This window comes from Phodopus roborovskii, unplaced genomic scaffold, assembly GCF_943737965.1.
Source record: "Phodopus roborovskii unplaced genomic scaffold, PHOROB, whole genome shotgun sequence".
In the NCBI taxonomy this organism is placed as follows: Eukaryota; Metazoa; Chordata; class Mammalia; order Rodentia; family Cricetidae; genus Phodopus; species Phodopus roborovskii.
This window is the reverse complement of record NW_026125981.1, coordinates 150,336-158,202: the sequence shown is the minus strand read 5'-3', so window position 1 is coordinate 158,202 and position 7,867 is coordinate 150,336.

Below are 7,867 nucleotides of genomic sequence, written 5' to 3'. Positions count from 1 at the left end.
TCCCGATCTTGTGCCTCCTCCCTTCACTGCCAATGACAGCTGTGGCAAGCTCTGGGCCAGCTTAGGTTTTGCTCCACAGACATTGAGCACCTGCTGGGAGGAAGCCTGTCGCCGGGGGGGGGGGGGGCACCCCTGTCCGCCAAGTAGAGGTGCTGCTTAAACAGGACTCGTTCTTGAATTTGAGTTGTACATAAAGAATGTTTTAGTGTATCTGCATTATTTGTTTCATGTATACTAAAATAAGTATCTATTGTCTGAAAGTCAAACACAACTAGGTATTCAGTTTCGATTTTTTGTTGTTGTTTTTTCGAAACAGGGTTTCTTTTTGTAGCCTTGGCTGTCCAGTCTTTCTCTATGAACCAGTCTTGCTGTGTCGAACAACCCTGCCCCCAAGCACTGCCATCTACAAGGAGTGATCCGACAGAATATTAATTACTTCATCCATTCCTCCTTTGGTTTTTCTAATCTGAGCAAGTGCTCAAGAAGGCTATATGAGGGCTAGACATAAGAATTAGACCAGGATCGTCTCTTCCCACACCTTGTGGGCTCTTATCTATGATGTAAGGCAAGAAGTGCCACTGTCCAGCATCTGTGGTTAGAAAACAATGCTCCAGATAATGACCTTGAAAGACCAATATGATTTAATATGTAAGTGAAGGGTGTGAAAAGATCCAGTTAATGAAAAAGTGTAGTATATATGGAAGAATGCCCTTAACTGTTTAGTTTGACAAAAAAATAAAGAAAGAAAGAAAGAACAGAGCTTAAATTTTAGGTTAAATTTTAGGTTTTTTTTTTTTTTTTTTTTTTTTTTTTAATTCTGGGAATGGAGTCCCAGAGCTTTGCATAGTCTAGGCAAGTGTTCTACCACTGAGCTATACCTCAGCTAGAATTTTTTTTTCTTTAGGATCTTGGCTTGTATACAGAAGAACTACAATTCATTCAGTACAAATGGGGAGCCATTGAAGGTGGTTCAATGTACACAAGTAAGGCATCGGGGAAAGGCTCACTGATTCTGTTTACAGACTGGTTTCTTCTTGGAATTCAGTGAAGGGGAACAAAACTAATTTCAACACCTCCAGTTTTCCAGGTACAACTTCGCTAACCTAAGAACTGGAATCAGAAGTACACTCCCCAAATCCTTAAAATGCAGTTTCTAGAAAGCACTGTTTACCAAAGCCACTCTGAATTTATAGTGCAGCCCGGATTTCCTCACTCAGCCTCAGGAAACTCAACTCACAATTTTGTGTTTTTGTCAAACAGAATTTGCACAAATGTGACTTTAAAGAAATCTGAAGGGGTGTGTGTTTTTCTATTAGGAATGTAAAATTATTATATTGGAACCAACATATCTAAAGCAGCTAATTTTCAAAACACAAACTGTGTTAAAAAAATCTTTTTTTTTGTGCCAGGAGGTGGTGGTGCAAGCCTTTAATCCCAGCACTCAGGAGGCAGAGGCAGGAAGAGCTCTGTGAGTTTGAAGCCAGCCTGGTCTACAGAGTGAGTTCCAGGACAGCCAGGGCTACACAGAGAAACCCTGTCTGGGATGAAAAGAAAAGAAAAAAAAAAATTGTTTTTTTCCCTAAGGGCCAGGGAGATGACTCAACTGGTGAAGGCACTAGCTGTGAAAGCCTGAAAACCTAAGTTTGATTCCCGAACCAATATGTGTAAAAATAGCAGACAGAGATGTGAGAATTATCTGGAAGTTCAGGGCCAGCTAGACTGGACTACACAGCATAGTATCAGAGACAAGAGAGAGCCTGCTCCAAGAAGGTTGGAGGCTAGAACCAACACCTGAAAGTTGTCTTCTAACCTACACACACACTCACTCACACACACACCACAAAATAGATAAATAAAAAAAATAATTTAACATAAAGTCACTTCTGTGCATGCCAACTTAAGTTCCATTCTTTGTCTATCTCTGGCATGTTGGAGAAGAGGTTTGAGCAGGTGGCCCTGCAAGAATGTATCCAAATGAGTCTTCTTTACAGACAGAATCAAGGAAAATGCAACAGAGTTTTCACAATGTCAACCTAAAGAAACATACACTCTTTTCTGCTCTTAAAAGAATTCTCTTCAGGTGGTGGTGGTGTAAACCTTTAATCCCAGCACTCAGGAGATCTATGTAAATTCAAGGCCAGCCTGATCTACAGAGTGAGTTCTAGGACAGCCAAGGCTACACAGAGAAACCATGACTCAAACAAAAACAAAACCAAAACAAACAAACAAAAAAAAAGAGGATTCTGGAACATTATGATTTATTTTAGTTGGATAAATAGAAAAAATTCAATAAGCAGATTAGAATATAAAATAACACACCAATGTCAACTTCACTCTTTCATTGTCTTGAGAAATATCTTTTTTTAAAAACTTGTAAGTCTTTTACATGAAAGGCCTCTTTTTAGCTGAGGTATCAAAGAGACATTAGAATTCAGAAAGATAAACACTGTACTAGGAAGCCTTCTCTTTGTGGCACAGAAGGAGATGTTGAAACCTAGGGGAGGGCAAATGTCCTCAAGGTCACATAATGCCTCACCAGCAGTTCTGCTTATGAACACAACACCCTCACTGAATTTGTAGTGCTCTTTAGTAATTTTACTAAAGAACTGGTGATGTGCATGGAAATATTTAGAGGTGGAAATGTGGCAGGACAATATCTTACAAGAAACCCTCCACCTAATCAATAGCAACAACTATGCTTCAACCAAGGCCAGAGAGCCACCCACTCATGTCCTAAGGGAAGACAGGAAACAAAGATGCCTTTCAACACTCTAAGGCCGAGACTGGAAAGATGACTTAGCAGTTAAGAAAGTTTGCAGAGGACCAGAGATAGGATTGGTTCCTAATACCCACATCAGGCTCTGGGGTCACTGATGCCTTGTTTTAGCATCCGAAGACACCTCCATACACTTGTGAATACCTAGTTACCTGCTGCAGACTCAAACCTGAAATCATGTACAGGAAGGTAGATGAAGCCTGTTTCTAGAATTAGTTAGTACTCTATATGACCATTAATATGACAGAAAGTTTAAATATATATGTATATATTAACCTTATAAAATTTGATATATTTATACCTTAGGAAAAGTTTTAAAGAGTCAAAATAAAACCAAAGGATTATGAGGTTAGTGGCAATAGAATACTTCCTTCATTTTGGTTTTTCTTCTGTTCCACACCATGGGGTTCTTCTGACATGAGACAGAGATTTTGGATTTTCCTTTAACAAGCATGCTTGGGTTTAGAGAAGAAGAGGTCCATGCTCCAACTACAAAGTGAGCTTTAATTTTCAATTGAATTGGGATTACAAAAACATCATTTGCCTTATATGTCTGTAGGGAACAGCAGAAACAAATATCTAGGAAGATTTATGAGATTTTACCTATTGGAAATGTGCTATACCATTATGCCAATTTATTCTTTTTCTTGGGACATTTCCTCTGGATAATTCTCCCTTCTCCTTCAGATGTCTCATTTGTCCAGTGGTCTTCAGATTCCTTAGTTGGATGCTTTTATTCTCCTGGAAAGACAGAAACAAAACCCTGCCTCAACCCTAGCTTTGGGGAGTTTCCCTTTGTGATGTGTTATATCTGATCAAATGAAAAACATTTGTTAGTCTTATAAGTTAGTTTTGATTGAATGACCACACTGTTTGATGAACTATTACCTTTCCTAGTCAAGAGGTCTCTCCTGTTTGAATCTAGCCTTTATCAACTTTAATGGTATTTTCACCCTTTCTTCTGTGGAAACAAAAACAATACCTCTTCCTTAACATAACACATATCCTTGTTTCCATTTTGAGGTCAACACATCCTTGAAGTATACAGACTAATTTCATTCAGCAGTTTTTTTTTCTATAATCCAATGTCTCTTCTCATTCTTTTCTCATTAGCATTTAAAAAATTTAAAGTTGATAAAGTATTGTGTAATCTATCTCTGGGGGTCCTTATTAACACCCTTTTCCTCCCTCCCTCCCTTCCTTCCTACTTCCTTCCCTCCCCAGTACTGGGATTAAAGATGTGTACCACCACCTCCGGGCTCGCATTTCTGTCTATTAAGCTTATCTTGTAGAGTTCAATTAGATCTTTCTATAACTTCTTACCCTGTAGGATTGTGCAATATGTTTGTAGAATGTTTTATGTTGTAATATACAAAAAATTGTTTCATTTTACTAGAGACATATACTGGAGCATTGTCAGTCTTAATTTGCATAGGCATTCCCATAATGGCCATAACTTCTGACTAATGTGTAATTACAGATTCAGCCTTTACAGAACTCAAAGAAGTTGGCCACTGAGATCCTGAATATGTATCTATGGTACGATGCACATACTTTAATTTTTTAAACTCTGAAAAATGAAACACATCCAAGGAACAGCTAAGACAGACCTTGCGCATAAATTAGTACTTGCAAGGTGTGTGACACTCAGTATCCATTGTCAACCCCCACCTATTTTTTTCTCTCATATCTCAGGCTGGAAAGTTAAAAACTATACTACCCAGACTCCTTTTCACTGGAGGTTTCCAGCTATGGTTTGACTTTCAGTGTTGTGATGCATTTGTGTGTGTGTGTGTGTGTGTGTGTGTGTGTGTGTATGTGTGTGTGGTGTTTTGGGAAGCAAAAGCAAGACAAAAGCCATGCTCCTGCTGTTGTGATACTGGCTAACAGGATGAGGCAAAGGTTACAGACACCATTGTCCAGTTCCTTTGATAGTCTCATTCAGTATATGTGGCTCCTCCCAGCACTTCTCACCTGGCCCCCACCCTAAATCTCTCCAGCCCAGGGGCTGGGCTTCATCTTCCCTTCCCCCATCCCTTTCCTATATAAACCAGCCATCTTGGCTCTCTCTTGGCCTCTTGGCTTCCATGTCCTCTTTTAGTCTTCTTGGCCCTCTTTTCTCTCTTCTTCCTCTCTTTCTCTCCCCATCTCTCTCATCTCATGGCCCCGGTCTGTTCTGCTGGCTATGTTCAGTCTGGACTCTTCCAGATGCCTCTGGCTGTACTCTTCCCTCGTGCCTATAATAAAACCCTTCTCCTTCAACCACACCTAGGAATGGTCATGTCCTCATTTTCATCCAACCACACCCCCAGCTTCCTAATCTTTGGACTGCAGCTGAATCCCTGCGATTTTGAAATCAGAGACAGTCCCTTAACTTCTGCTCCTCTGGCCCTTGCAGCGATCTCTTCAGCAACTTCAATTCTCAACCTGCAATCTTTCTTCCTGAAATGTTTTGTTTCCTGATTCTACCTCAACTAAGGCAGAAGGTAATCTCACATGAGTTTTCATGGCTGTATCATCTAATTGAGCCACTGGATGTTAATTCTCATAGTTTTGGAATGGTTCTACACACGTGCGTGCACACGCATACACACACGCACATAATATGAATCAATCCACTATGACAATATAATATTCACTGCTTTTGAGGCTAACTCAGGCAGACCTGGAAAGGGAACAAGGGAATTTGCTGGGGTACTAGAAATTTTCTGTATTTTCATATGAATGGTGGTCACATGGGGGATACACATGGCAAAGGCAAAAGTTCTTTGCCTAAGATTTGCGTGTATTGTGGCTGAGTATGTAACTTAGTGGAAAAGCACTCGTCTAAGCATCCTCAAAGCTCTAGATTTCATCCCCAGCACAATAAGAAAAAATATTTATGCATTTTACCATGTGATTTTTGTTGTTGTTGTTTGTTTTCATTTTGTTTTGCTTTTTCGAGGCAGGGTTTCTCTGTGACTTTGGAGCCTATCCTGGAACTAGCCCTGTAGATCAGACTGGCCTGGAACTCACAGAGATCCTCCTGCCTCTGCCTCCTGAGTAATGGGAATAAAGGTGTGGGCCACCAACACCCACCCAGGTTTTTTTGCATATAGGATGAGCATATCTAAATTCACATGGTTACAAAGTGTGCACACTCATCATACAATATTGTGTGTTTGCAATGTACTCTGAATGCTGGTCCTGATAACTCAGAGCAGAATCTTTGGAAACTAAGCTAAAATGTATGTTCTATCTGAAGAGGTAAGAAAGAACAAAGGAATGAATGAGTGGGTGTTTCTGTTAGTATGTCAAATAGGAAATCAGTCTGATAGTCAAGTGCCTTTGCTTTCTATTCCTGTAACAAGATGCTCTACGCTGAGCATGAAGAAAACAGATTTATATAGCATATAGTTTTAGAAGCTACAAGTCCTGGATGGAAGAGCCCCACTATTCAGCCTCTGCTGAAAGCTTTATGAGGCTGGCATCACAGAGGTAGGAAACATGCAAAAGAAGTCATGTAGTGAGAAGGAAAATCAGTGATTTACCGGCCAGGCTGTTTGCTTGTTTGTTTTGTGAAGGGTCCAGGAATATAGAAATATAAAATTATTAGCCCAAACACATTAAAAAGAAACAAGGCTGACAGCCACTGTTAACCTTTAACAACCACTTTCTGCCTTAAGAGCAGACGTTGTGGCAGCCATTGTGTACTTTTAATAGTTGTCTCGTGCTTCCCAGCTTCCCAGCTAGGCAGGTACAGTGGACAAAGGTTGGCTTCTAATTATTGCCTCTATGGGATTCTCTGCATTGTAGTCTCTCAATTTTTAACTGTCCTCCTTAGGTGACTATACTCTCTGCCTTGCATTCTTTCAGGGACAGTGAAATTCAGCTTATCAGCCACAGGCTTTCACAAACATCCGAACATCCTATAAGCAAAAGTTGTAACACTTAAAACGTACTTTAAGCCTGACCTCAAGGTTGTTAAAGCTCTTTGACTCACACCTAGTGCTTGATTTTACTGTAAGAAGAGGCCCAAAACTAACCCCCATTGCCACAGGATCTGACACACCCAGTCTTCTTGTCTTGGGAGAACATACGCTTAGCTGCTGTATATCTGCACTGCTGGCCGAAAGGGGGACGTCTCTGTGGAGCATGTTCATCCTGTGGCGGCCGACCTCCATGTGCCCCAGGACAAACATGAATGCAACCCAACACAAAATTGTAAACTCCCCTAAAATGAGACTTGGGAGGGTGGAGGTGTAGTGGTGGTAGTAATTTCTTTTCCTATATCTTGATTGTGTGACTCTGGAACATGAAATGTGTAGATGACAATCTCACCAGTCAATGTTAAAAGATAGGACTCACTTGAGGGACTCACTAAGGAGTGTGAATTGTTCATTATCAACCTATCTGCAGCATCAGGAAACCTGTGGTCTCTCTGCCTATCACCTCTGTGATCATGATAATGTATTGGAAAAAAAAAAACCTCTCTGATCCCCACACCTCCTCCTTTACCCTCTCAGGAGGGCCACACCAGGAACCCTGCGTCTGAGCTTGTGGGGGATACCTTACACTAGCTACTCTTGGACATTAGGAAAGGGGAAGGGGAAACTTGGAGCTTGTCATGTGTTGCCCTAGTTCACATTGCCCCTGCACAGACCTCGGGTTACAGTGAGAACTAGGAGAGGGGATCCAGCAGGGAGGTGTGTGAGTATGCGTGCGTGTGTGCATGCGTGCGTGTGTGCATGCGTGAGTGCGTGCGTGCATGTGTGTGTGTGTGTGTGTGTGTGTTTCCACAGCATGCATGCAAGTCTTCACAGGGGCCAGAAAAAGGGCATCAGATCCCCTAGAGTTCAAGTTACAGGCAATTCTGAGCAGCTTGACCTGAGTGTTGGGAATTGAACTCTGTTCCTCTGCAAGAGTAGTATGTATCCATTAATATGTGTCCATTAATCATGGACAACCAACCAATATTCACACATTAACTAAAGTCCACACTTTATTTAAATAATTTCTGTTTTTGCCTAATGCCAACTGGAATCCAACTGGCAGGCTTTGATGATGCTGTATCTTGCTTTTGTTTGTTTGTTTTTGAGACAGGGTCTTGGT